This window comes from Camelus bactrianus, chromosome 6 (assembly GCF_048773025.1).
Source record: "Camelus bactrianus isolate YW-2024 breed Bactrian camel chromosome 6, ASM4877302v1, whole genome shotgun sequence".
Taxonomy (NCBI): Eukaryota; Metazoa; Chordata; class Mammalia; order Artiodactyla; family Camelidae; genus Camelus; species Camelus bactrianus.
In genome coordinates, this window is record NC_133544.1 from 42,414,442 (window position 1) to 42,441,913 (window position 27,472).

The 27,472-nt window shown below is 41.7% G+C and overlaps 1 protein-coding gene across 4 annotated transcripts in view; it reads right to left on the minus strand.

Moving 5' to 3' along the window:
• FRMD6 (FERM domain containing 6) overlaps window positions 1-27,472 on the minus strand; it is a 392,313-nt gene that overhangs the window by 209,153 nt on the left and 155,688 nt on the right. For 2 of the 4 annotated variants that reach the window (XM_045504277.2, XM_010966970.3), the window contains exons 2-4: window positions 3,982-4,241; window positions 3,655-3,722; window positions 2,908-3,005 (exon numbers count right to left, since the gene is read on the minus strand). The gene's annotated coding sequence lies outside the window, so the exon portion shown is untranslated. Of the gene's footprint in view, window positions 1-2,907; window positions 3,138-3,266; window positions 3,412-3,654; window positions 3,723-3,981; window positions 4,242-27,472 lie in introns of those variants that run through there. The other 2 variants (XM_045504278.2, XM_045504279.2) reach the window with 2 other exon arrangements.

Here is a 27,472-nt window from a genome sequence, read left to right on the forward strand (position 1 = left end):
AAAAATTGTTTGTAAGAAATCTCAGGGGATGGGGTCTTGATGTTAAGATCACTGGGTTAACAAAGGGCCATCCAGTGGTCTTACTGTGGGGGCTGCTCTGAGCCCTTCCCTGGGATGTCTGGGCTTATAAGACAAGATCCACATTACGGAAGAGTTTGCCTACAGGTTGAAAACAGAAAGGGGTTCAAGACGTGAGAGGATCCCTCAGAAATGACTATATGACATGACCTGTGAATTGTGAAGTCCCAGGGTAAACAGCCTGGAGACTTTACAAATGCTCCCCCAGAGGAGTTTCAGGAGTACCAGGAGGGGTAGTTGATGAAACAAAAACCATCCCTAAAGGAGAACGCTAGGTTCCAGGGAGGTTCTGGGGAACATAGTAGCTGAAAGTCAAGGGAAGGGAAAGAACAGGTTATGGACACTCCCAGTCTCCTCTTAAGGCTGGGGTCTGTGTCCAGCACAGTGGAAGTAAAACATACGCTCTTTTGGGATTAAAGTCAGCCCCAAATAGCAAGGAAAGAACAGGATGCATGGCCCTTGTTTGTAAACAAAGACCAAGATAAATGTCGGCTGCCAGACCTCAAAGGGAAGTGTGACAGGCCACCTGCAGGGAGAAGCCACAGGCAGCAGAGTGAGCCCTCTGGTCTCCCTGGTGGTCTCTGGCAGACCTTTCCAGAGGCATCACGGAAGAGCAGGGAAGCTAAGGGGGCCAGAAGGGCATCTGTCCAAGCACCCTCTCACAGGTCTGTGCTGTCTTCTCTTGGCCAGTGTTCATGCTAAACTTGATCGTCATTCTCATCACAGCTGTGTTGAATGCTTCCGAGTCAGGCAGTTAGATGTGAACCTCCCAACAACAGGTAAATAGCTAAGCCTCAATTTATTTGTCTGTATAATGGGGTTACCAGTAGTCCCTACCTCATAGGTGGCTGTAAAAAATAAATGAGCACCAGATGTAAAGCTTTTAGCACGGGGCCTGCCACAGAGCCAATGTTTACAATGGGTAGGGGTTATTATTATCTTTGTTTTGTTGCTGTTTTTTCATTTCACTCACGGTAGCATTTCTCACTAGAACTGGGAGACATGCCAAGCCAAGGGACCATCAATGACACTCAGACACTTTCCAGAGTGGGGACTGGTATTACTGACAGCATCCAAGAGAAGCAGCAGGAGCTGTGGGGAAGAAGTGAAGAGGACGGCCGTGCGCTGGTAATGAGGCAACGTGTGCATCTGCCAGCCTGGCTTCTGGGTCTGCCTCTGGTCAGCTGAGGAGCGGCTTCTAAGGGCAGGAGAGGGACCAGGGCTGGTCTGCAAGGAGCTTCACTCATGTTTGCTGAGGGCTCAGGGGCCATTCACACGTGGTACAAAATGGAGAAGAGGGTCCCCTGGGAGACACCCAGAGAAGACTCCTCCATAGAGGAAGGGGTTCCAGCCAACCCCCCTCACTCCCACAGGTCTGGGGGAGAACGCAGGGCAGGGAAGGCGTTGCCCTGGTCTGAGAGCCCGTGTGGCTCTAGGCCAGGCATCCGGTCAGGGACCAGCACCTCGCTCCCACCCAGGGACCTCAGGGCTCACAACAGCACCCAAATTTAAGAGTGCTGCCCTGCTGTTCCTTGGCCTCAGAGCTCTGGGTATTTAGGAAGCTTGGGGGGTGCTGTTTCTTTTCAACAGGATGTCACTTCCAACTGGGAGACAAGATACACTTTTCTAGGAGGATGGTATACCAGTAGTTCTGGTAACCAGGCCACCTTAGGAGCCCCATTGCAGTAACTGCACTAAATCTCTGTGGCTGTCAGGTTCATTCTAGGACAGGGCCTACAACACAGAGGTGCTGATTAATGTTTGCAGAATCAGTGTTTACTGAAGTGCATTTTAAAATAAGCCAGCTTCTGTCTGTATCACAGTGTGTCACCAAGAGAGTGTCTCCGCTTTCTCTCTCTTTCTCTCTCTCTCTCTCTCTCTCACACACACACACACAATGGTAAACAACAGAAAACCTCAATGTTTGGTCATTTAATAAAGTCATGACACAATTCACAAATATTTTCTCTGAGAATTGATTCAGTAAGTTGCTCGCTCAAAACCTTAGTTTGCTTTTAAAAAGTAGATCTAAAAATTCTCCTGGAACTCCATTTCATCTTTTTCCATATTCCCTTTATTACTTCCTTCCATCATGCACGCATCATATGTTACTTTTACAACACTTGGGATCTGGTTATGACAAACCCTGTAACGGCTCATCATATTCACTCTACAGTCTCTCATCTAGTTTCACTAAATTATATCCCTTATACAGAAGTACATGACCCCACAGTACATAAAAGTCTCCTTTTGCAACCCAGAGAGTGAGCGTGTAATGGATATGAATGTGACTGACACTTACTTAATATTTCTGCCTCATAATGACTTCTTTTTTTAAAAAAAAAATTATGGTGGTGTCTTACAAAGAAGTCAATTGATGGGCTCTTGAAAGACTTCGAATAAAACAGTGCATCAAAGGGAGCCTGTCTTCTGGTCAGATCATCATCTGTGCTTTTCTGAGTGTTTTAACAAAGGTGACTGTGTGTCTGGTGTGTGAGACACACACGTATGTAAACACGCACAACAGAAGTGAAAATCCAGAGAACACGACCCTGCCTAACTCAAGACATGAATTTCTTCCTGGCACTGATGCAATGGCTATTATACCGGACAACCCAAGGCACCCCCTCTCCAAAAAGGAAATCACAAGACACGTTCTCCAACAGTAGAACCAATCCTCTATTAGTCTAGGATGGTTTACAGACAGAAATCATATTATTTAAATCCTTTGTTGGTTCTGGGACCAACAGACTGACACTTAACATTAAATTTGCCTTCAAATTGTCTTTTATGAAAAACAAAAGGTAAGAACAACCATTCTTTTCCTACCTGCTGCTGTAGCCACCAGAAGCCCGGGTGCTGCTCTCCGAATAGGGCAAATGTCAGGATTTACTCATCTTCAGCTCCCTCCTCCAGAACCAGAACCACTGAAAGAAAACTTTCAATTGCTATGAGCAAACAGACTGTTTACTTCCCGCCCATCCTTTCTCATTCCTATGGCTTGCTGAGTGCCAGAGTAGGGTGCTTAAGGGAAGATATCTAGGGAGAAAGGGATAGACTTTGGGGGAAAGAGAAGAGTGGGTTCCCAAGGCAAGAATGAGTTCACCCAATACCCTTCCTTCAAGGAAAGGAAAGCCCTCTTTTTCAGCTTTAATTTCTCATAGAAGTTCTGCCACGGCATTACTCACAGGTAATTACTGCATTGCCCCTTCACGAACGGCAGGCATACTTTTGGGGCGAGCCTCCAGATTTCTGATGCATGCCTGTACCTGTCTGCAAGGATATCTCTGTTCCTGGGAAAACTGGGAGGGCAACAAGCCCGCCCAAAGGGAGGACTCAGTCTAGACTGTTAATCGTGTTCTTGGGATAAAATATATCACAAGAGAGGATCAGAGGCTGGTGTGAGCCCCTCCATCCATAGGGCATCAGCCTCCCTTAAGGGATCACCTGGTTAGGGCTCAAACTTTTTCCAAGTAGATCAGCAGCTACACTTTGTCAAGCTTCAGCTTGTTTCCCCAAAGAGGAAAGGAGGAGCAAGGATTACTATCACAGAAGGAATGTGGTTTTCTTGCTTACTCTGAGCAGTCAATGCAAGAGAGTCAAAGATGATCGATGTGCAACCACAGCTCCTTTAAGCTTCATATCTGAAATACAGCATTTAAGAAGACATTTCAGTGATAAGCAGGTGTCCTAGAGGCTTCATGCTTGATTTCATTTCTAGTTTACAAGAAGGTGGAGGTTGTACAGTAGAGAGGATAGAGCAATGGAGCAGAAATTGGGAAATCTTGGCTCCGCCATTTACTATCGTGACTTAACTTGGTTTCCAAATAAGTAAAATGAGAAGACAGGGCTGCATGATCTGCACAACAGAACACCATTTCTCAAGCTTTCCATCTATTCTACCTTATTCTTGTGAAAACACTTTGGTTTTCCTCTGGGGAAATCACTCCTTCCTCTCAGCTGGTTTGGATGGGATTGGTGCCGCTGCCAGGCTTCTTCAGAAACGTGCCTGTGGCCACGGCTGGCCGGTCGGAGTCACTGGGAGATTCAAAGATGGGCTGGTGCCAACAGGAGTCATTTCCAGGACTTGCTGGGAAGAGGAGTTCTCATCTTGCTGTGGCCAATACTCTGATAAAACAGAGTCTCGTGCTTCTGGTGGCCTCCTAGGGAAAGAGGGATGCGTGAAGACAAAGCCATGGCAGAGGAAAGCAGAGCCGAGAGATGGCAAGGGACCAATTCCTAAGAATGTCATTTGAAAACTTAGGTTCAGCCCTGACTGAAACCATCATTTCCTTTGGATTTGTTAAAAATTTCCTTTAGTTCCTTAAGCCTATTTCAATTACGTTTTTGATGCCTGCCACTGAAAAAATTCCAGCTAATTTGAATCCCTTCCAACTGCCCTCTACCATCTAACACTACTGCTTTTTTAAACTTTATTTATGTGTCTATTTTACAATATCATATTTTTTAAACTGAAGTATAGTTGATGTCTAATATTACATGTTACAGGTATACAATATAGTGATTCACAATTTTTAAAGGTTAGGGTATAGTTATAAAATATTAACATTACTGATTTTTAACATTATGTCCACAATGATTCAGGTGGCATGGTGATGCATAAGGCCAATAAATTAGTTTCCTTTTGATGCACTCTTGGAAATTTTATTTTTAAAGGCTAAGCCTGCATAGCAGAGAAATAGAGAAGTAAGGCAAATTCTGGTGAAAGATTTAAAAACTCTCTATTCTTTCTGAATACAGCTCTTTGTAAAAAAAACAGCACTCAAATAATGCACAACGGTGAAATGCAGAAAGTGAAAATCTCCCATAATTTTACCTTCCAGAAATGACCATGGATAACATTTTAGTGGCTTGCTATTCAAAATGTGATCCACAGACCAGCAGCCTTGGCCTGGAGCTGGTTCCAAATACAGAACCTCAGGCTTCAATGCTGTCTTGCATTTTAACAAGGCCTGGACGCAATCTGTACGAGCATCAAAGTCTGAAAAGCACTGGCTTAATGTATCGTCCTCCAGATATTTTTTTATTGTAGTCGTCAGCATTTTGGGGTGCATATAATTTGTGGGCTTTTTGTTTGACTGATTTTGTAAAGAAAAGACAAATATGAATACATTGCCCATATTTCTGATACAGAAGTACGATGTAATCAAAATCCTTTACAAACATAAGTAAACCATTTACAGGGACCATATGCAAATTATGAAGGTGTTACATACAGATCCTAGAACACTACTCATAGTAGCAAACTATCCCAGGACAGGACACTCTAGAGCCGTGGTTCTCCAACTTGAGGGTGCATCAGAACCATCTGGAGGTCGGCCCCACGTGCAGTTTCTGATTCAGGAGGATGGTAGGGTGGGGATGGAATCTGCTTTTCCATCAAGTTCCTGGGCAATGCTGATACTGCTGGTCCCAGAACAACATTCCACCAGTGTTTCAAAAATAAAAATGGCACAGGGAACTATATTCAGTATCTTGTAACAACCTTTAATAAAAAAGAATATGAAAACGAATATATGTATATATATGCATGACTGGGACATTATGCTGTACACCAGAAATTGACACACTGTAACTTTACAATAAAAAAGAAAAATAAAATTAAAAAAATAAAAATAAAAATGGTTTTACACTATATACATATACATACTATATATACTATACTGAACCTTGCTTTTTTTCCCTTAATACTGTATCTGGATCATCCTTCTACCGTCATCCATCCATTACATCTTTCTTTTTAAGGACTGCAAGGTCAGAGATTTTTAGCTGATACGGTAATATAGACTAAATGACAAAGAAGGGAATCTTCCACGTAAGGACGAGCATCCCCACCACTGGACTCATCACTTTCAATGCTAAATAAGTGCCTGGGGTTTGAGTCTACAGATAAGAAAGGCTCTGGATGGACCAGGAAAGTGATCAGCACTGAGCAAGTGCCACTGAAGACACAGGTGTAAAATCTGGTTCCCCTGGGAGCCGGTCCGGTCTTTTTCTCTACACCCACAGCATCAGTTATGGTAACAGGTATACAGTGAGGAGCTCATACGTGCTGTAGAGTCTGTGAATGAAAGTGCCCGTGCATGCAAGTCACAGAGGAATTCCCTACAGAATCCTAGGTACGGAATCCTCCTGCCACACCATACAGCTCACTGCTGGATCTCAGTGGTCAGATATGCCTTCTGAGTCCATTCAGACTCCCGGAAAGAAAGTGATACAGCTTGCCGACGTGACTGGAAGGTCAAGGGGGCAGTCCGGTAAACTCAGAGCCATAATTCTGATGTATTTCTGAGAACTACACTGACATGCTTCTTAGCCATCCTTTGCTTGACTGGTGGTACTTTCTGGATGTCTCCCATTGTGAAGATGCCCTGGGCTCAGACTTCTCCCCTCAGGAAAGTTAACCCGTCAGGAGGTTTTCTGCTCAGTTAGAAAAATACAGCCATATAAATAAAACATGAAGATTTTATGTGTGTGTGTGTGTGTGTGTGTGTGTGTGTGTGTATGGAAAGAGAGAGAGACATATATAATCCTCAGCTGAGCTTCACCTGTGCTTCTGTAGCCACATATGTAATCACCTTCACAAAGGGATGACATGACCCCAGCAGGCCTAGAGAATCACATGTTGAATATTCTAATATAGAAATTAGAAATCTCAAAGGGCCGCATGTTACATGAGAACCGCCACACATTGGCTCTGATATGGCCAATTCCTAGTTTTAAACTCTGCCAGGAAGACCTCATTTCGTTCACTCAGCAAGTACTTAATACACCTACTATGTGCCTGGTACCATGTTTGCTGTCTGGGACAGAGATGTCTGGAGGACAGAGATGTCTGGAATACAGAGAAGAAAGGTACGTACCATGAAGGGATCTAGTGTGAGAGACAGACAAGAAAATCAAGAATTAAGCACCTGTGCATACAGATGAGGGGGGTAAGAGGCATACAGAAGTGTATGCCTAACCCAGCTGGGGAGTCAACAGAGTTGGCTTCAGAAATGAAAATGAGCTTGAGATAGGTCTGCAAGGATGAACAGAGCTGAGTCAGGCAGGCTCCATGAGCACGTTGTGCCGGAGAGCAGAGGCGAGGAAGAGCATGGCAAGCTCAGGAAGCCACACAGCGTTTGGTGTGGCTGGAGGGGAGCATATATGTGAGGACCTGAAAGGGGAGATGAGGCAGACGTTAGATGGAGTCCCCACAGGACTGTCAGCAGGGATGTGAGCTGACCATATTTGCTTTTCTAAAGACTCAGGAAACAATAGGGAGATGGGAACAGGAGAAGAAGACCAGAGCCAGGGGACTTAGCTTTGAGGCTCATACAGCATCTCAGGCAGCAGTGCAGAAGCCAGCACTGGCTGTGGGAGATGGAGACGAGGGGAGAGATTCAACTGGAACTTGGAGAGAGACTGCACGGGCTTTGATGACTGGTTGGAATGGGGAGGTTGGGGAGTAACAGTGAGGGCAAGGAATGAGTCCAAGGGGACACCCAGGTTTATGGTTAGGGTCGAGAGGGACAATATAGGGACAAAGAATTTTGAACAGGATTGAGTCGGAGGGTGAGAATGGGATGAAGAGATGGTAAGCGGCATTGTTCCTCAAAGTGTGTGCTGGATCTTGGGTTTGTCTTACCGAAAAAACATACATCTGCCCACAGAGTGCACAATTTAAAGGGCCCCTGTAGTAGGCTGGGTACTGTCTCCCCAAAATACATGTCCACCCAGAACCTCAGAATAGGCCCTTATTTGGAAGTAGGGTCTTGCAGATGTACTTAGGATGAGGTCCTACTAGATATGGGTGAGTCCTAAAGCCAACCACCACTGCTCTTAGAAGAAAAAGGAGAGGGCACAGAAAAGGCCAGGTAAGAGCCCTGCACAGATTGGAGTGATGAGGCTACAAGCAAAGGAACACCAAGGACAGCCATGAGCCACCAGAATCTAGGACAAGGCAAGGAGGGATTCTGCCCTCGAGCCTTCAGAACGATCATGGCCCTGCCAACACCTTGATCTCAGACTTTTGGCCTCCAGATCTCTAAGAGAGCAACATTCTGTTGTTTTGAGCTACTCAGTTTGAGCTACTTTGTTGTGGCAGCCTTAGAGAACTAACCCTGAGTCCCTGAGACCCTTTTGGCTCAAAATTTCCTGAAATTGCAATATTACTCAGTTTTTTAGGAGGGTTTAGATCTCTGTCAAGTTGGGGCAGGTGGGGGGGAGGCTGTATCAAGCCAGGAAAATTCTCACATGTTTATATGATTCACTCTACTCCAGAGCAAGGCCCTGTGGGTTGAAAGATGAATCAAGTCAAGTCTGAAGACGGGGGGGATGCTGCTGGGGAAACAGGCCTAGGTGGGGTCTCAGAGCAGACTGAGTCTGGAAAGCAGGGGCATTGGGTGCCCTGGCACTCACCAGGGTTCTTGGCAACAGGAAAAATGGTATTGTTATCATCACCTTACAAGTAAAGAAACTGAAGTTTACAGATGTTAAGCAACTGTGTGAAGGTTACACAGTTAACCAAGGTTGGAGGCACATGTAGAAATCAGATTTCCGTACTCCTAGTCTAGGGATTTTCCATGGGACCCTGTGGCCTCTACCATGCTGTCTCTAGGGCATCATCTTGGACTGAAGACAAGAAAGAAAAAAGATATCAGCTATTGTCACAGAGCACAAATTCTCCATACAACTAAAAGGATTCCTGTAAATACTGGTCTCCATTTTAACCACTTCATGTGGAAATCCTGCCTTCCAAACAAATTATAAAAACGTGCTTTAATCTCCTCCCACTGGCATGGACATGAATCATGTTAATATCTTTGTTAAACTGCTTTCATTCCTCAAAACAAATGGGCAGAAAGTGCAGGTGTCAACTGAGGCAGCACATTTGGTGGCCCGTGGAGATTTGCCGCCACTCTAGCCTGTGACAGGAGAATCACGTGGGTGAGAAGTCAGTTTTTTGAGTTGCTTAACACATGGCAGGAAACGTGCTAAATGCTTTGATGTGTGCTCTCATGCAGGCTTCCGTCCTCCCTGTGATGTTAAGAGGTTTAATCCCCATGTCAAAGATGAGGGAATCTGTGGTTTAGCAATCTTCTGGACTCTTCCTTATCAAGAAACCTGAGGACACTAGAATGCTGACGACTGCATCCCTGAAATATACGCCTGTTGAATGAGAATCTAATTAATACACTTCCACGTTTAAAGCCAAGCCAAGCCAGGGTCTTTCCTTGAGGACTCAGGGAGAAGGGTTGTGTCCTCAACTGGCATGGACGGCTCTCAAATTTCTCAGCTCAGACTTCATGGCAAGTCAACTCTGAAAATAAACTTCTCATATAAGAGAATGTGATTCATAGGAAAGGCATCTTCCATCTTCTCAAAGCTGGTGGTTGGTGAGAGGCCCGCTAAGGCCCACAGTCTCAGGCTTCTTAAAAGCCTACCATACACAGATGCTTATGAGCTTGGTTAAACACTTGGCAAGATTATCGAGACATCATGTGAGCCGTAATCACACTGTGTTCTTCTGAGGACCTTCCAGAGCATACTCTAAATCCTGTTTATTTCTCTTTGAGGACAAAAGTATCATGGGACAAACACGGGTCCAAGAAGTCTGCTTCTCACACAGCAAGATGCTATCACAGACCTTCATCGCTCAGAGGGTAGCAACATCTGACTAACGTCAACCCAAATGCTCCCTCGTTGGCTGCATTGCTGAAGAATTTCACAACGGCTTTGTCAAGGGGCAGACATTGCACTTGGGCAGGAAGGGGAGGGCTATGGGGGATGTGAGAACTTGGTATCCATCATCCATTCCACTTGCCTTCGACTGTGCAGAGGTTGGAAAGCTAAAAGCTATATTTCCCAGGCTCCTTGCAGCCTAGGTTTGGTTTGCAAATCAGTTCTGCCAATTAGAGGCATGTGTGGGAGATTTGGAGGATGGACATGAGGGGGGGGCTGTTCCTCCTGCTGCTTCTACTCTTGCTGTTGGCAGATGGGTTTGCACAGGCAGGAGCTTTTCTGCAGCAGTGGTCCAGGGTCCAGTCTCCAGCAGCGTGCCCGCTGAGGGACAGTTCAGCTGGCGGCAGGGGAGCTTTCCTGATTGTGTCATTCAGCTAAGGTGATGTGTTTGTGGAGTCAGCAGTTCAATCAATGAACTCCTGAGCTACACACCGCTCCTAACTGCAGCAGCAGGAGGCAGAGGACACTTCCCCTGGCAGGTCAGATGGTCATTTATTCTGGGAGTCATCCTGGAGTCCCTGCCTAGCACGCCCTCTCCCAGCTTTCCCAGCAATTCTGAGATCTTCACAACGGTGTCTTGTCTACAGATAGCCCCTAGTCGCTATTTCTGTGATGAAGACGGAAGTTGGGAGCCACCTAGTTCACCATCTTGCTGATGTCACTCTCCAGAAATTTCTCAGATAACTCAGCCACCAGGCCGCCCCACACTTCAGTCGCGGTCCTCAGGAGGTCAGGTTTCACCCTCCAAAAATTCTTAACGTCCTCAATTCCTGTATTAAATTTCTTTCTGCTTAAGAATGAGAAATGGATTACATTTCCCATGACTGAACCCTGACCTAGACCCCCTAATTGAAACGAGTCCTAAGTTTTTCTAGATTGTTTCTCAAAGTTTTCAGACTCTCATTAAAGTAGGGCTAATGTTGTTGTTTTTATTTACTTCTTACCCTAGGGCATTGTTTTGGGATGCAGTGTTAAAAATAAAGATAGAAATTTTAAATGGAAATGTTTGCTCTGTACATACGTTTAACAGAGATTTATTGAACATTTTCTACGTTCAAGGCACTGTGCTAGACACCCATGTGCTAAGACAACATGGCATAACAGACAGCGTACACTCCTCAGGAGGAGTTGATGTTTGGCTTTGCCCAAACCATGTGGCCTTTGGCAAGTTACTTAATCTCTCCAAGCTTTAGTTTTATCATCAGGATGAATACAGATACTAAGAATTACCTCTAGGATTATTCTAAAAGTTACCCAAAATATAGAAGTATCCAAAACAATATGTCGTTCATAAGAGGTGCTCAATAAACCTTAATTCTCTTCCTTTTTCCTAAAACATAAAAATGAAATATTGATTTAAAAATACATTTTGAGTCACCTTCAGTAGTATTTGCTTGTCATTTTCAAACCAAATTTTGTCACCTCCCTGATTAAAATCCTCTAATGGTTTCTCTTGGTACTTAGGAAAAAACTCAAACTCGTTGCAAGCCAACAAGGTTTTAACAAGCCCCTAACAAGTTCCTAGAGATGGTTGTATTATGCAGACAGATTGTCCCACTTTGTAAAAATTTTTGTCGCATTTCTTAAGTTTACTCTTCCCAGGGATTCTCAATGAGCCGAGATGGAGCTGAAGACACCAGACAGTTCTGACTGTCTGGTAAACACGAGGCATGGGAACACCAACAGAGCCCTTCTTCTGGCCTGCTCTGCAGCAGTTAAAGGTTTGCTCTAGAACATGCATTGAGGAGCCCCTCCACTGGCTCTGGAGGGAGTATGTGGCCTTCAGCCAAACAGGGGTGTGGGCTTCAACCATCTCCATGACACCATGTGCTCGGGCTGGCTCCAGACAGAGGGCCTACCTCCTGCCCACATGCCATGATATAAGCCCTAGTCAGCATTTCAGGTGGTCAGCAAACAGCTCTAGGGAACATCTGGATTTGAGCCCAAAGTAGGTAAAGCTAGGTAATTCTACCAGGGGCAGCATCTCTTTCATGTCAGGGAAAGCACTAATCAAAGTCAGATGGTCATCCTTGGCTAGACAGGTTTTCCTTTTCTCTACTGAAATGATCCCGCACTCTCCAGTCCCTGAAACCTCCACCTTCTTCGAAAAATGGCAAGAGCTGAGTTTCCCATCACCATACTGCATGCCTTCTGGTATACCCAGGGGAGACTGCAATTATAAGCATGATTTGAACAGACAAAATAAAACATAATACTAATTGAGGCCAGTTCCTGAAAAAACAAAAGGGCCTGTTCTGCATATGCCCTAATCTCTGTTTCTGATTTATTGACTGAATGGCCCACTCCAGAAAGCATTTGGCAGAGCCCATGTGCCAGAAAGCATTCTCATGCTTTCCAGATTTCAGTCAAGTGACTGGGAGTATTCCTTTGACAGCACACACTTATTGTAAACTGGCCATTTTTCAAGACCCAGGAAATAACCTGTCTGCAGTGTAAGAGCTACAATAAAAGCCAGCTTATTTACAAAACAGAAACAGGTTCACAGACATAGAGAACAAACTTACAGCTACCAGGGGTAAAGGGGGTGGGAAGAGATAAATTGGGAGTTCAAAATTTGCACCTCTTGGGGAGTGATGGAAATGTTAGGTATCTTGACTATAGTGTGGTTTCATAGGTATTTACATCTACCAAAATTCATCAGATTGTACATCTGAAATATGTGTACCTTGCTGTACAAAATACCAATAAAGTTATTTAAGGGGTTTTTTTAAAGCCAACTTGAATGATCAGAGAAAACATAACCTAGGGGATATCAACCTGGAATCCAGCTGATTTTAACTCATAAAGAGTTTGTGTCTTTTACACCTTGTATATCTGCAAACAGTAGACACCTCGTGTTTTCACTCTTACCGCTCAAGTGCCATACCTACAAGAATGCAACCTGCAGATTATTGTTTTAATTAAGTGATCTTTGCATAACAGATGGACCAAGATGACACCCCCTAAAACCAGAGGTTTTGGCCTGAAGAGATTACTCACTCCCTAATTATCTCCTCTTTACTTGGTCTTTCACATGTAGTTTCACAAGAATTTCCTTTGTTAACTATGCTTTCAGCATAGTGGTTGGAAATGCATTTCCTGCACAACAGGTTCCGGTGTTTACATTCAGTGGGGTGAAGTACACCACGTCTCCTCGCCACTGCACCATGACCCGCCACCACGACCACCGCTATTACCACTCCTCCCAGATAACATCATTATCATTAGGGGGTAGATACTCCTATTATTCCATTTTACCCATGAGGAAACTAAAGCATGGAAAGAGTTAGTAACTCACTTAGAGGTACACAGTTAGATATGGTGGTATTAGGGTTTGAACCTGGATAAGACACCAGACTACTCACTATATATAAATATGATGCAACTTTACCTTCAGGCATCAATTGACCCCTGGACAATACACACATGAAAACAGATCATTACAGTCCTGGATTTTTCAACCAATGTTTGCCTTCCTAGCAAATGTTTTCTACACAGCAGGAATACAGATACGTCATAGATACAAGCTAAAAAACATTGGAGTAGATCCCTCCCTCTTCATATTCTTTCCCAATTTATTATTAGTCTTTGTTCCCTGCCTGGCCATGTACTTTGGTCCTCAGAAGTCTCATTTTCAGCAACATCTTCAATTATTCAGCCTCAACTGTTCCCCAACCGCACATTTATTTGTCCACCTTGTCTCCTGAAGTTGGGCTCAGAAAATGTGGCACTAGATCTCGAAACATAACTGCCCTGTCTTCTATTGCTCTGCTGTTTTTCCCCAGCTTGTCACTTCCTTCCTCACAGTTCCTTGGCTCTAATTCTTACTCTCCATTCTGCCAACCAAGTCCTGATTATGGCTCAGCAGGGCAGTGGTCACAGCCTTCTCCCTGCCCTCCCTTGACTTCAGCGGTCCACTCCTTCCAACCACCCTGCCTCCCACTCCCAGACTCTTTGTTAAATTACTCCTTCGACTCAAGTGTAGACAACTCATTGCTAAGCCTATGAAAATCCTAACTCCTTTGCCTGACTTGTAAAGCCTCCATAATCTCAACCCCACCCTGTCTATTCAATTTTCTTTCCCACAAAGTCCAATACACACCCACTGAATCAGTCAGGCTGTTATCCTAACTGTAGAGGCAGCAACCCACAGGCTTCGACAACTACTATTTTCCCACCTCGTATGACGCCCCCTCCCATTGCTTAGGTCACCAGCTAGCTAAATTTTACCCATCATTCAAAGGCCCAGCTCAAATCTCAATTACTAATGAAATGTTCTCCACCACTGCAGCACACACTAATCAATTTTTTCTCTTACCTTCTACTACTTTGACAAATTGATAGTAATTTAAATACTTTGACAAATTGATAGACAAAATTCTAACATTGGCTCATGGTGGGCTAATCTCTGTTCGGCACTTACTATGCACCAGGTCCTGTTGGAATAAGTGGGTTTTTTTATCTTACATATGAAGGAACACAAGCCCTGGGCAGACAACTCAGCTTGACACTTGATTATTTGCTAATGATTTCACTTGCGTCACCCTGGTCTTCCTAACCAGCTTTCAGCTTTGCTGAGAGCAGAGACTAAGACTCATATTTATGCCACGTCTCCCACCCAATTAGTGGAGTTTGTGTGTACTGGAAGTTACCCGTACGGTTGGTTAGTTGGTTGTACACATTGATGTTACACAACTTTTAAAATTCCTACCCTGTAAAAGTGCCACCATGTTTGGACAACGTGTAAGTAAATGCTAAGCAACACTTTTGAACTCAACCATGAATGGTTTTGGACAATTCAGTCTACAAACGGCCCTAAGTGAGTCTCTCTAACTTACTTTCACCGCATCCATCCTCTACACGCTTGGAACGTATTAAAGGTTGGAAACGCAGGTGAGCTGTCAGCAGTCAATGACAAAATAATCAGAATGTTTGAAGGGCTACAGGGCAGGGGAGGTTGCTAATTCCATCCTGGCCAAGAATTGGGTCTTCTGGTTTTATTAAAAATCAGGTGGCGGCAAGATTTCCCCAAGTAACTAAATACTTGCACCACAATATGACAGAGTTTCTCCAAATCTTTTCCAATACTTTTTTTCTTTTAACAACTACAGTTGATATAGACATAAATTCAGCAAAGATAAACATCCCAGTAAAGATGGGGAAAGATTATGTCTTAGATTAAAGCATTCATATTTTTCAAAAGTCACAATTGTTTCTTACATTTTGCATAGGCATAAATTCCAATTTTGAATTTTCACACCCACTCTATGAAGAACACCACATGTAAGAATTCCTGAGATTCCTCTTTTCTCTCACTTCAAATCAAAGCTTGAACTCAAAAGCCAAAACCATAGAGAAAAAAAATTTATTTCAAAATTCTAACATTGGCTCAAGTGCAATTCATGAATTCCTGAGCAAACTCTCATAAGCTATAAAGGTAACAAATATTTTCTACCAACATATCAAATGAGAAAACTTATCTAATCAAAGTCATTCTAGTTAAGTTTCCACTGACTACTGCTCACTGTCACTGATGCCAGCTCTTTTCTTCACTTGAAAAAAAAAATCAGATGAGAAGAAAGAAAACCATTTATATGTCTTGTCTCTTTATGTAATTTCTTAAAACCTCAGCTTATCAGGATTTCCTTCATTGCCAACTGAAGCCAGAAACATGGCCCATCTGATCCTATAATAATTCCAGTTTGAGAGATAAACTGGCAAAAAGCATTCTCTTGGAGAAGTCAGTTTTCAAACTAAAACTACTTAGTCAGAGGAAACATTATTTCACATTAAATTACAACATTTTATCTCTTTCCCCCTAATTACAACCACCCCCCACCCCCCAAAACCCATCAGCACACTGTGGATAACTTGGAACATATTTCTCCTTCCTCTTTTATCAACCTTTGAGATTTATTTTCTGCCTCCTTTGTAAATCTGAAAATGAATTCCTACAGCCTTCGCACATAATCATCCTGTGGGCTGAATATGGAATTCCTAAGACACAACCTTGTCTTCTGGAACACTCTTCAGGATTGAGGGGTGTAAACCCAGCTTGATGTTTGTTTCATTAGTAACCTGATCACTTCTATCTAAATGCCTGAAAGAGTCTTTCTTCAACTTGGAAACTCAAGTATCTTAAAAAATATGTCTCGGGGGAAGGTATAACTCAGTGGTCGAGTGTGTGCTTAGAATGCATGAGATCCTAGGTTCAATCCTCAGTACCTCCATTAAAATAAATCATAAAAATAAATAAACCTAATTACCTTCCCCTCACCCCAATTTTTTTAAACATTTTTTATTGATTTATAATCATCTTACAATGTTGTGTCAAATTCCAGTGTTCAGCACAATTTTTCAGACATTCATGGACATATACACACTCATTGGCACATTTTTTTCTCTGTGAGTTATCATAACATTTTGTGTATATTTCCCTGTGCTATACAGTGTAATCTTGTTTATCTATTCTACAATTTTGAAATCCCAGTCTATCCCTTCCCACCCCCAATTTTTTTTTAATTTAAAAAAATTTTAAAAATATGTCGCTATATGGGTCTGGTAACTGCAATTTTATCTCAGATCTTCTCCAGCTCAGGAGAGTTTTCTTCAAGTTCTTGGCCATTGTTTCCAGTATCTTGTTACACTTCTTCACTGGGAATAAATGGAATTCTCAGCTTAGATCTGGGTTTGCTGTCTTTTTATCTGGTCCCTTTGTATCTTCCTTTGTTTTCATTTTATTGATTTGATTTCCGGTGAGTCTTCTCTGTATTGACCCTTTTTAGTACAGGGGGTTAATTCTATCATACTTTTGGCATATTTGCCCTCATTTCTTGTTTCAACCTTTGCAAATCTTCCTTCATCCCAATCTGTTTTCTCCAGTTGGCCCCTGACTCCTATCTCACAGTGGCGATGCCTTCTTGCATCTTTTTGAGACTACCAAAAATATGTCTGCTAAAATGTTTTTCTCTCCTCTGGAGACATTTATTTTCAGATGTATGATCTTGCTTCAAGTTTTAACTGAAAAGCTTCCTTTCCTTTATCTTGCAGGATTCTTTCCTTGGGCCCCTTTGGGCATTTTCTGTCCCCTCTGAAAAAGAGGACAGTATGTTCCAGCCTGGCACTTGCCAGTAGACAGTATTGGTGAAATCTTCATATTCTCTCACTTTCTTCTTGGGCAGAAGCAAAGAAGATCTGGAGGGTACACTGACTCATGTAGTGCCAACCCCAATTTTCAGGACTTCTCAGATATTCATCTATTGCCAGTCTCTGGGCACTAGGCTGGGGCCCCTCCTGCTCTAATTCCTGTGATCTCAGACTAGGAAGAGAGACTGAGAGGTGACAGAGATTGCTGTTCTGTTTTAGAGGGTAGCACTTAAAAGATCACACGCCCTCCGAGCATGCATTGCCTCCTGCCGTCTTCTTGTCTCTCTCCCTATTTTGGGACTTTTTATTACACAACTAGCTATTCCAGGACACAACACATCTCAGCTTATCTCCATCAGCCTCCTGCCTGTCGGTGGTCTGTGAGCCACAGTCTCCGAATACATGTGGAAAGAGAGAAATTGATGGGATGGGTGGGAGGTGTGACTCTGGATGTGACTCTGACTGGCTCAGAGGACAGTTTCTTCCCAGTTGGACCATTTGCTTCTCTGGCCAGTGCACCTCCAAGGTCCTGAAATAGTTGGGAGCAAATGATGGAGGCAAGATACATTCACTTTCTATTCTCTTTCAGCACCAGCTGGGCTTACCTGGTTCATTGCATGGGGAGCATAGTTAGTAATCTTGAGAATATGCTTCTTAATTTATCCCACTGACAATTACATTAGTAGACATACTCTATGAACTTCAGCATCTGGCCTTTCTCCATCTTAAATTTACACTTATTTTCCTGCTTTTTTCATTCTTTTTGTGTAGTTTCATGGGTATTTTGGGATGAAACATCTCAGATATTACTTGTCTCCTCCTATGATAACCAGAGAAGTTTATAAATAAAAATTGCAAATCTTTCTAGCTACACTAGTCCAGGTAATCCATAATAGCCCATGAATGCAACACAAGGGAAAAACAGAGATTTTTCTCATGCCACCCATTCAATCAAAGGACAGAGGAATCATGAATTATGCTAATAGCATCATAACGGCTCATGCTTTAGGCAGAGAGGGAAAGAAAGCAACAAGATTCAAAGCAGCCACAACCCTCCCAGAACCTGGGGGTAAGAATATGCTCTGAAGGTGACAGTACTATGAATTTAGAATGGGTGAAATCAGCACCCCCAGGAAAGTTAGTGAGATTACAGCGTTTCCCAAGTCTGCAGCAGAGAGAATAGCTTGTTCATCCAACTGAACCAAGACAAATAAAGTTATTTCTCATATCCAAGAAAAAGCCGGGTTGACCCACACACATCCTTAGGATTTGACTATTATTACTGTAAATCAATTTATAACCAGGTAAACTGTGTAGCCTCCTGACTGAGGGAATAATGAAAAACAGATAGTCGGCTTGGAATCTAGGAAAAGGGGAAGCAGAGAACGGGAATCTGCAGTGAGTCTCTAACCCTAAGAGAGAGAGCATCGTCTGACTAGCTGGACAAGCATTGTCACCCTTTTGGCAGGTATGTTCCCATGTTGGAAGTGGGGACTCTCATAACTGATGACTCTATTTCTAAGATCATCGAGATCCTTTATTCTGAGCCAGTGAGCAAGCTCTCACTTTCTACATGAGGCTTTCCCTCAGTTTAGAGGAAAAAATCTGGGTAGGAAGAATGTGGCTCTAATGCTGAATGGAAAATAGACCCTAAGCCTGGAGTTCAGTGTTAACATCTTGACTCCAGCTACAGTCATTTGATATGAAGAAATGACCCATGCCATGAAAATAACATTTTGTATGCTTTTTTTTTGTTTGTTTTTTGGCCTGTCTTTCCTATTTCCAAATGCCTTCTGTGATCTCCCGTTGCCTTCAAACTTAATTCCAAGCATTTGAATATAATTCTCAAGATGCCTCTCAAATGTGTCACCCACCATTCCCCAATGGGAGCTACTTTCCAGACTGGCCCATCTTGATGGCTTCCCAAACACCCACATCCATTCCTTCTTCCCTGCCTTTGATCACCCTCTCTCTTATTTGGAATGCCCTCTTACTTCCTCTCCACCAACCCGAATCTCATTGGTTCAGGATAAGTTTAAGCCCACCCTTCTTCATGAAAACTTCTCCAGCTACACTAGACCTACTGATTTCTCCATTTCAGATGCACTGCTTAGCATTTTGAGGCTTAACTCTTTCCTGCCAGTCCTAAATTGCCATTGTAGGTTCCCGCTGACACTGTCACTATCCATCTTCTTCTCTGTTATCTAAGCTTAAAGAAATTTCATTACATAATGTTTAATTGCTTATATATATGACTAGTGTCTCATATTTCTAAGGGCAGAGAAATATCTGAACTCCCCTCTCTACCTTCACTGCACTGATCACAGTGATGATAACAATTAAGCACCCAAGCATTTTCCTGAACAAAATGAAATTTCAGCCAGTCCACAGTGTTACTGCCCGGACCTGGATGTGGTCTGCTGTGCGTCTCTTTGCAGAGAGTTGGTTGGTACTGTAGATCTCTCCTATGTGAAAACAAATGGTTCAGTGTGGGTTCTGGGGTCAGAGAGTCTCTGAGTTCAAATCTCTTTTTTTTTCTCTGCATACTTAGGGCAAGCTTCTTAGATTCCCTAAACCACAGTTTTCTCATCTGTAAAACTGGTAGTTCATAGGGCTTTGGGTAAGGTTAAAAGAGATCATGTAAGTGACATGTTTAACACACACAGTAGGTGCTGGATAAATGCTAACTTATGATTAGTAAGAAGAGTTCCAAGGGACGTCTTTATCTGTGTCACTCCCTTGAGAACTCTGGGAGAGCTCTAGGACAAGAGAAATTTTGTTGCATAAGATCTTAAGGCTTACTGGGATTAAAAAAAAAAGTAATGAAAGCATTAATATTAGCCTCCAAACCAGGACTATCAGTCCTTAGTAGTAAGAGGGAGATAAAAATGCTTTCACTTCAATGTGAGTGGTGGGAGCAAGAGAGAGAATAAAGAGAGAGGACATTGCTCTAGGAAAGTAGAAAATTCCCTGCGATAGAGCCCAAAGCCGGTGCTCTGACCTGGGGCATCAGTCCACAACCAGCCGAGGAGGTGGTTGCTGAGACTCCAGACAGTGTCTTCTAATGAAGTGAGGACTGGTCCCAACCTGTTCGCATTTCCTCAACTGAGGGTGTATGAAACAGGAAAAACAAGACTCCCTCTGCAAGTGTGGACATGGTGCTCACTCACTGGCCAGACCACTCCAGGTGGTCAGAAGCTCTGATCACTGGAGGTGACCTGTCAAGTTCAGAGTCAGCTCGGGCCACAGAGAAGCAGCAGGGATGGTGGCCACATGGGGTCAGAGTTGGAAACTGCAGTAGAAACTGACCACTGGCTGGGTCAAGGTGGCCCTTTACCACCTTTTAATATGAGCTGGGGTATGAAGTCGAACCAAAGTAGAACTGGGAGGTAGGTGGCTGAGAGCCACATAGGAGTGTGACTTAAGGCTAAGTCCCGAGTGTCCCTAGGAGTATGGCCCCAGAAGACTGTGGTTGAAAAGAATTATCCTGGAGCATAAGCAGCAGAAGGACCGGCAGGGGCATGATCTCAGGCCCCAACTTCTTCCCAGCGCCTTTACCGTTGGCCTAGGTGCCCTCATTTGGATAGCCTCCAAAATGATTTAGCTCATTATTCTTCATTTGAAAATTATGTCCCAAACTGCTCAAGGGTATCAACTAATAAGTGTTCTAGGGGTAGCCATTAGGTCTTATCACATGTATGGGCAAACATTTCTCCTGAGGAGGCATACAGTCCATCATTCTTAATTGAATCTGGTAACAGACTTAAAGCCCAGTCTGGGGATTAACATGCTAAAGTGGTTAAACAAAGACTCTTGGCGCCTGAGTGCTTGAGTCCCAAGAACATTTCAGAGATTCACACGACTCAAGTCAAACCAGAAACCTGGGTGAGGGGAACCGGGCTGCCATGAATTCTTGGCAGGGCTGCTTCCGTTGTGAGTGGGAGTTCAGGTGAGCTGAGGACAAGGCTCAGGAACTGAAAAGGAGGGCCCCTGCTCATTCTCCTTGGACAAATACTTCTCTCATGGCTGAAACCATTCCTTCAGCAGTTGAACAAAGGAATGGGATCCCCAGAACACCCAGATACTCTGACATGTCACAAGAGCCTTGGTGCAGCTCTTCAGCCTATACTCTGCTGGATCCAAGGAAGGCCTTTTGCATCTGGTAAACTGTGTCCTTCACTTACGGGAAACATTCTTATATTATTCTTGGGTAATTTCCACCTTTACTGTTTTTTTTTTTAACCTTTATTGTTTGCATGAGGGATCTCCTGGAGCAACTCTCTCAGGTTCTTATTATTTAGCTGCCTTTTTTCATCCCTGTTGTGTTCATTGTTGTTGTTTCACTTACTGGGAGGTTTCTACAACTTTGTCTTCGAATCTTCTTTCAACATATATATATATTTTAAAATTTCAGGCATCATATTGTCATTTTCCAAGAGCTCCAAATGTTTCTTTTAAAAAGTAGTGGGGATTTTATAATGATAATAGGACTAATTTGTTAGGAAGACATAACAGCTACAAATGTGTATGCGTTTAATAGTAGAGTCTCATGATACATGACAAAGTTGACAGAATTAAGGAGAGGAATTGTTCCACAATTATATCCAGAGACTTTAGCATCCATCAGCAAGCAATTCAGAGAAAAACGAGATAAAACATCTGCATAGACATAGAAGGTGTGAACAACACTATCAGTCACCACCCAAATGGCATTTCTGAAACACAAAATCCAAAGACTGTAGAATATGTATTCTTGTCAAGTGCACAGAGCACCTTCACAAAGAAAGGCCATATGCTGGACAATAAAACTGGTCAGGATATTTTAAAGGATGGAAATAGGCAGAGTGTATTTTCTGGCCACAGTGGAATTCAGTAAGAAATCTATAACAATATGGTCTCTAGGAAAACCCCAAATATCTAGATATTAAGTAAACACCCTCCTAAATAATTCAAAAGTCAAAAACAAAATCACAAGGGAAATTAGGAAACATTTTGAGCTGGATGAAAATGAATTCAGCTAAAATAGCTTTAAAATGCATATATTATAAAATGAGAAAAAATTTAAAAATCAGAGAATGATAAAGATAAGGACAGAAATTAGTAAACTAGAAAATAGATAAAACAGAAAATTATCAAGGCTAAAAGACAGTTTTTAAAAATATCAATAAAATGGACAACCTCAAGCTAGACTGATTGAGAGAGAGAGAATGCAAATCAACAATATGAAGATTAAAAAGGGAGACATCACTACAGATCCTACAGATGTTTAATGATAAAAAGAATAATATGCAAAACTTAATACCAACAAATTCAACTATTTAGATTAAATAAAAATTCTCAAAAGATGAAATTTACCAAAATTGGTACTAAAAAAACAGAACATCTGAGTAGTATTTTATCTATACAAAAATGAATTTGTTACAAAACTTTTCCCCAAAATAAAACTCTAGGTGCAGGTGACTTTAGTAGTGAATTCAATAAAACATTTATGAAAGAAGTAATACCAACCTTACACAAACATTTTCAGACCACAGATGAGAAGAGAATATTGCCCGATTCATTCTGTGAGGACAGAATGACCCTAATACCAAAATCTGATTTTTAAAAACTCACCAAAAATAAATAAATAAGAGCACTATCCCTCATGTGTACAGACAAAAACTTCTTTACAAACTATTAGCAAATTAAATCCAGCAATATTTAAAAAGAATACTAAATCATGACCAAGTAGATTTTATCTCAGAAATGCAAGGTTGGTTTAACGTTTAAAAAAAAAATGAAAAAACAAAAGTAATTCACCCCTATTAGCAGGGGAAAAAAAGGAGAAAAACCACATGGTCATTTCAATAACTGCAGAAAAAGTATGTGCAAAACTCAACACCTATTCATGATTAAAGGCAGAAGAAAGTAAACTTACTGCAAACTGACAGGTAGAGAATTTCCTCAAACTGATAAAGATCATCTAAAAAAAAACCCCCTACAGCTAACATCATACTTAATAGTAAAAGATTGAGTTGTTCCACCCTAGGTTTGGGAACAAAGCAAGAATACATCACTTCTATTCAACATTGTACTAGAGGTTCTAGAAATAGGGCCAAAATAAAAAAAAAGAGAGAGAGAAATTATAAAAGAAGTAAAACTGTCCTTGTTTTCAGCTGATGTGATGATTTACATAGAAAATCCCAGAGAATCTACAAAATGCCTATTAAAATCAGTAAGTGAATTTAGCAAAGTCATAGGATACAATGTTGACATACAAACATCTGTATTTATATACTGATAGCTAATGATTTAAAAATAAACTTTTAAAAAATTGAATTTTTAGTAGCACCAAATAAACAAAATTGGAGTAAATCTACCAAAATATTTCTAAGACCTTTACACTGAAACTATAAAATCATTGCTGACAACAATTAAAGAAGACTGAAATAGAGAGTATATATGATATTCATGGATTTGAAGATTGAACATGGTTATTATGGCAGCATTTATCCCCAAATTCATTTTTAGATTCAATGAAATCCTTATCAAAATCCCAGCAAGCTATTTTGCAGAAATTGCCAAACCAATTGTAACATTTACATAGAATTGCAAAGAATCTAGAATAACCAAAGCAATTTTTAGAAAAGAAGAACAAAGTTGGAGTATATAGCTTTCTTAATTTTAAGAATTACTACAGAGCTACAGTAGTAGTAACAGTCTTATACTGGCAAAAAGACAGACACATAGACCAAATTAAAAATTTCTGCTCTTTGAAAAAAAAACAATTAAAATACCCACATGCAAGAAAATATTTACAACCCATATAAAAGACTTGTATCCAAAATATAAAGAATTCTTATAAATCAATAGTAAGAGAACCTACTTTTAAAAGTGGGTAAAAGATTTGAACAAACATTTCACTGAAAATGATATTCAAATACCCAGTAAGCACATGGAAAACTGCTCAACATCATTATTCATCAGGAAAATGAAAATCAGAACTACAATGAAGTTTTATATATCCCATTAGAATGAATGAAATTAAAAAGGCTGACCATATCTAGTGGAACTCCTGGAACTCTTACACTGCTGGTGGAATGTAAAATGGTACAACTATTCTGGAAAACAGTTTGATCATTTCTTGGAAAGTTAAACATACACCTATCATACAACCAGCCATCCCACTCTTTGATATTTCAAAAACATGCATCTATACAAAGGCTTATACATATTCATTGCAACTTTTTTTGGTAATTGCTCCAAACTAGAAAGAACCCAAGTGTCCACTGACATGTGACTAGGTAAACAAATTGTGGATATCCACATAATATCCATGCAACATCACCAATGACTCTAAAATTATCATACTGAGTGAAAGAAGCCAGACCAAAAAAGAGTGCTTGTATGACTCCATTTACTTAGAATTCTAGAAAGTGCAAGTTAACTTATAGTTTCAGTAAAAATAACCATAGTTACCTGAAGATGGAGGTAGAAAGAGGAATGGAATTACAAAAGAGTAAGAAGAAACATTCAGGACTGATAGAATATACACATTTTCTTGATTGTCATGACATGTATGTCATGACATACAAATTTCAAAACAAATCAAATTGTACATTTTAAATATGTGTACTGATTGTTCATCAGTCATAGTTCAATAAATTTATAACAAAACAGAACCACAACCAGAAACAACCATTCTGGTGGGTCAAAAAATAAAAATAGCATTTTTTTCTTTTTCACCACATGACAACATCTTAATTCTCTAAGAATGTTAATTGCATTTTTCTTCCTTTTTTCCATCTGTTCCTTACATTGTCTTCTTTCCTTCAGGTTTTTTTTTTCTTTTTGTTTATTTCCATTTCTTTCTTTTTTTTTTTTTTTTTAATATTGAGTCATTCTTTTAATTTCAGGTGGTTCTTGGTTGATTGGAAGCTTTATGTGTGTGGCAGGGGATGAGCTTGGTCACGGATAGATTTCATCATTGGATGATCCAGCAAAGATCTAGCTTTTTTGTTGGTGGACTCCTAAATTTCAGTTTCTGCAGGCCATTTCTCTTGGCCTTGTCTGTTTCCCGGCAGAGGATTCCTCCAGCATCCTGCTCAGGGATGTAAGCATTCTGGGGCCAAGCTGGGTAAGATGGTAAGATCTCTTGCTGTTCTTTCTTCTTATTTACAGACCCCCTACCTCACTACCACTGGGTTCTGTCTGAAGACCCCAAGTTCAGAGCCCCTCAGATAACACCTCTTGAGGTAGGATCCCCACCTATGACTATGACGTGGAAGGCTAGGTGCACCGGCTAAGGGAGGGGTAGTTTTTGGTAATACATTCCAGCTCTACCCCCATCCCTGCCTTCAGATAAACCTGACTCTTCAATCTCTAGCTTTTCTTTTTTTAATCCTTTTTTTTTTTTTGAAGTGCAGTCAATTTACAATGTTAGTTTCAGGTGTACAGCAAAGCGATTCAGTTATACATATACATACATATATATTCCTTTTTTTTTCCAGATCCTTTTCCATTACAGCTCATTACAAGAAATTGAATATACTGCTGTGCTATGCAGTAGCCTTCCTGAAATTCTCTAGCATAAATTATCCGGCTTTCAGGACACGTTCTGCTTTCTCTGTTCCAAGCTAGATACCACTTCACCTGTTTTCTGTCATCCAAAAATGTATCTCCTGTACTGTTTTTTCTTTTCCTGTTGTCATTGTACTGGGTTTAGAAACATTTGATTCCTTCACTGTCATTAAAGTTGAGGTTTTTGGTTGGAGCAGAGATAAATATGAAGAGTAAAATTGTTCTAAAACCCCAAGGGAAAAATGATAACTGCATTTTAATATTGAAGTACAAAAGGTTATTACAGGCAATGAATCCATACATCCTCCACGAAGGCCTCCCATGTGTCCGGCGGGGCACTAGGTGCTAACAGCCCAGAAGCCTGTCTCCACACAGTGTGCCCACTGGGACTCCTCACGAATACCTGCTTTGAGGCCATTCTTAAGAGTTTCTGGCACTGTCAACAGCACGTCCTGTTTCAAGGTTTCCCTAGAGACTCCCGAGATCTTTCCTGTGGTTTCATTCTGGGCATTTATTTTTAATGTGGAAACTGCATGGCCTTTAGAGGCAGAAGAAATACTGCCAGTCAATACTGCAGTGTTATTATTTAGTAAACAGCTAACAGAATGGAATTGAGAAAATTCATGGAGAAGAGAGTAAAATATTCTAGTGAATCTGCTTGAAATGCAGTAGGAAAAGTATGTAGACATGGCAATACTAGCTTCATTTTTATAACCACCTAACAAGGTGGTTTAGTACTGTCAGACCACATATTATGCACAAGGAAATGAAGCCACTGAGTGATTAAGCTACTTGCCCAATGTCACACAACAAGTCACGGCAGAGATAGGACTGGAACTCTTGGCCTCTGTGTTTTCAGCTTGTTTCTTCACCTCTGAGTCATTCTTTCTATTTCTTGTAAAGAGACCAAAGAAGGTTACACTGATAAACGAAATACAGAATGGCCCAAGACCAAGCTTTTCCTCATCTATAGGCACATTGTTCTGATGAAGCCATTCAGAAAACACACACACTGATATACAGCAGTAACCCTCACCTTTCAGTTACCAGGAACCAGGTAGGTGGGTTCTACCCATTTGATCTCAATGAAAAATTGCCGCACAAAAGCCCAGCAGAAGGGGAAAGCCCCAGCCCAAAGCCCCAAATTCAGGAAGAATTCACCTCCTCCAGAAGCCAGTTTAAGCAGGCACATGCCTGGGAAAATCCACACCAAAGGTAGAGCTGCTTAGTGAGATAATCCACACTCTTATCATTCTTATTGCTGACAAGGGTCCTACTCATACGTTAGCTCATTTGCACTCACAACAACCCTGAGAGGCAGGTATCACTAACACCAAACCCTTTAGAGAAGAGAAGAGGACCCTGAGGCTCAGTGATGTCACATGACTGTTTTGATCACATACTTAGTGAATGGCAGGGCCAGGCCCAGAGCCCAAGTCATCTGGACTCAAATCCCATGTGCTTCTCCAACACCCCATGGGGAGAGGTCTGTGACATCTGTTCCATTGGTTTGTGATGTTCCCTACCTTCCTTCCTCCCTCCCTTCCTTCCTGCCTTCCTTCGTCTTCCCCTTCCTCCTTCCCCACCTCCATCACTTCCTTCCTTCCTTCTAGTCTTTTCAAAAGAATTTCTTCTGATGAGTTTTATCATAAGAAGAACAGCTAATATGTTTGCTGTGTTCAGGAGCTGTGTATGTTAGGCACCTTACATGGATTTGCTCCTTACTATTATCATCTCAAAAATGTAGATGAGAAGACTTAGACGCTGAAAGGGAAGTGACTCAAACTAGGTCACCAGCTAGTAAGATGTAAAGTCTAGGATTTAAACCCAGGCAGTCTGACTTGGGAGTTGACACTTCTCAACTCATCACTACCTTGCTTTCCTTTAATGCAAAATGAGAAAGAAAAAAAAAAAGCTTGATTTTTATATTGACCAGCAATTT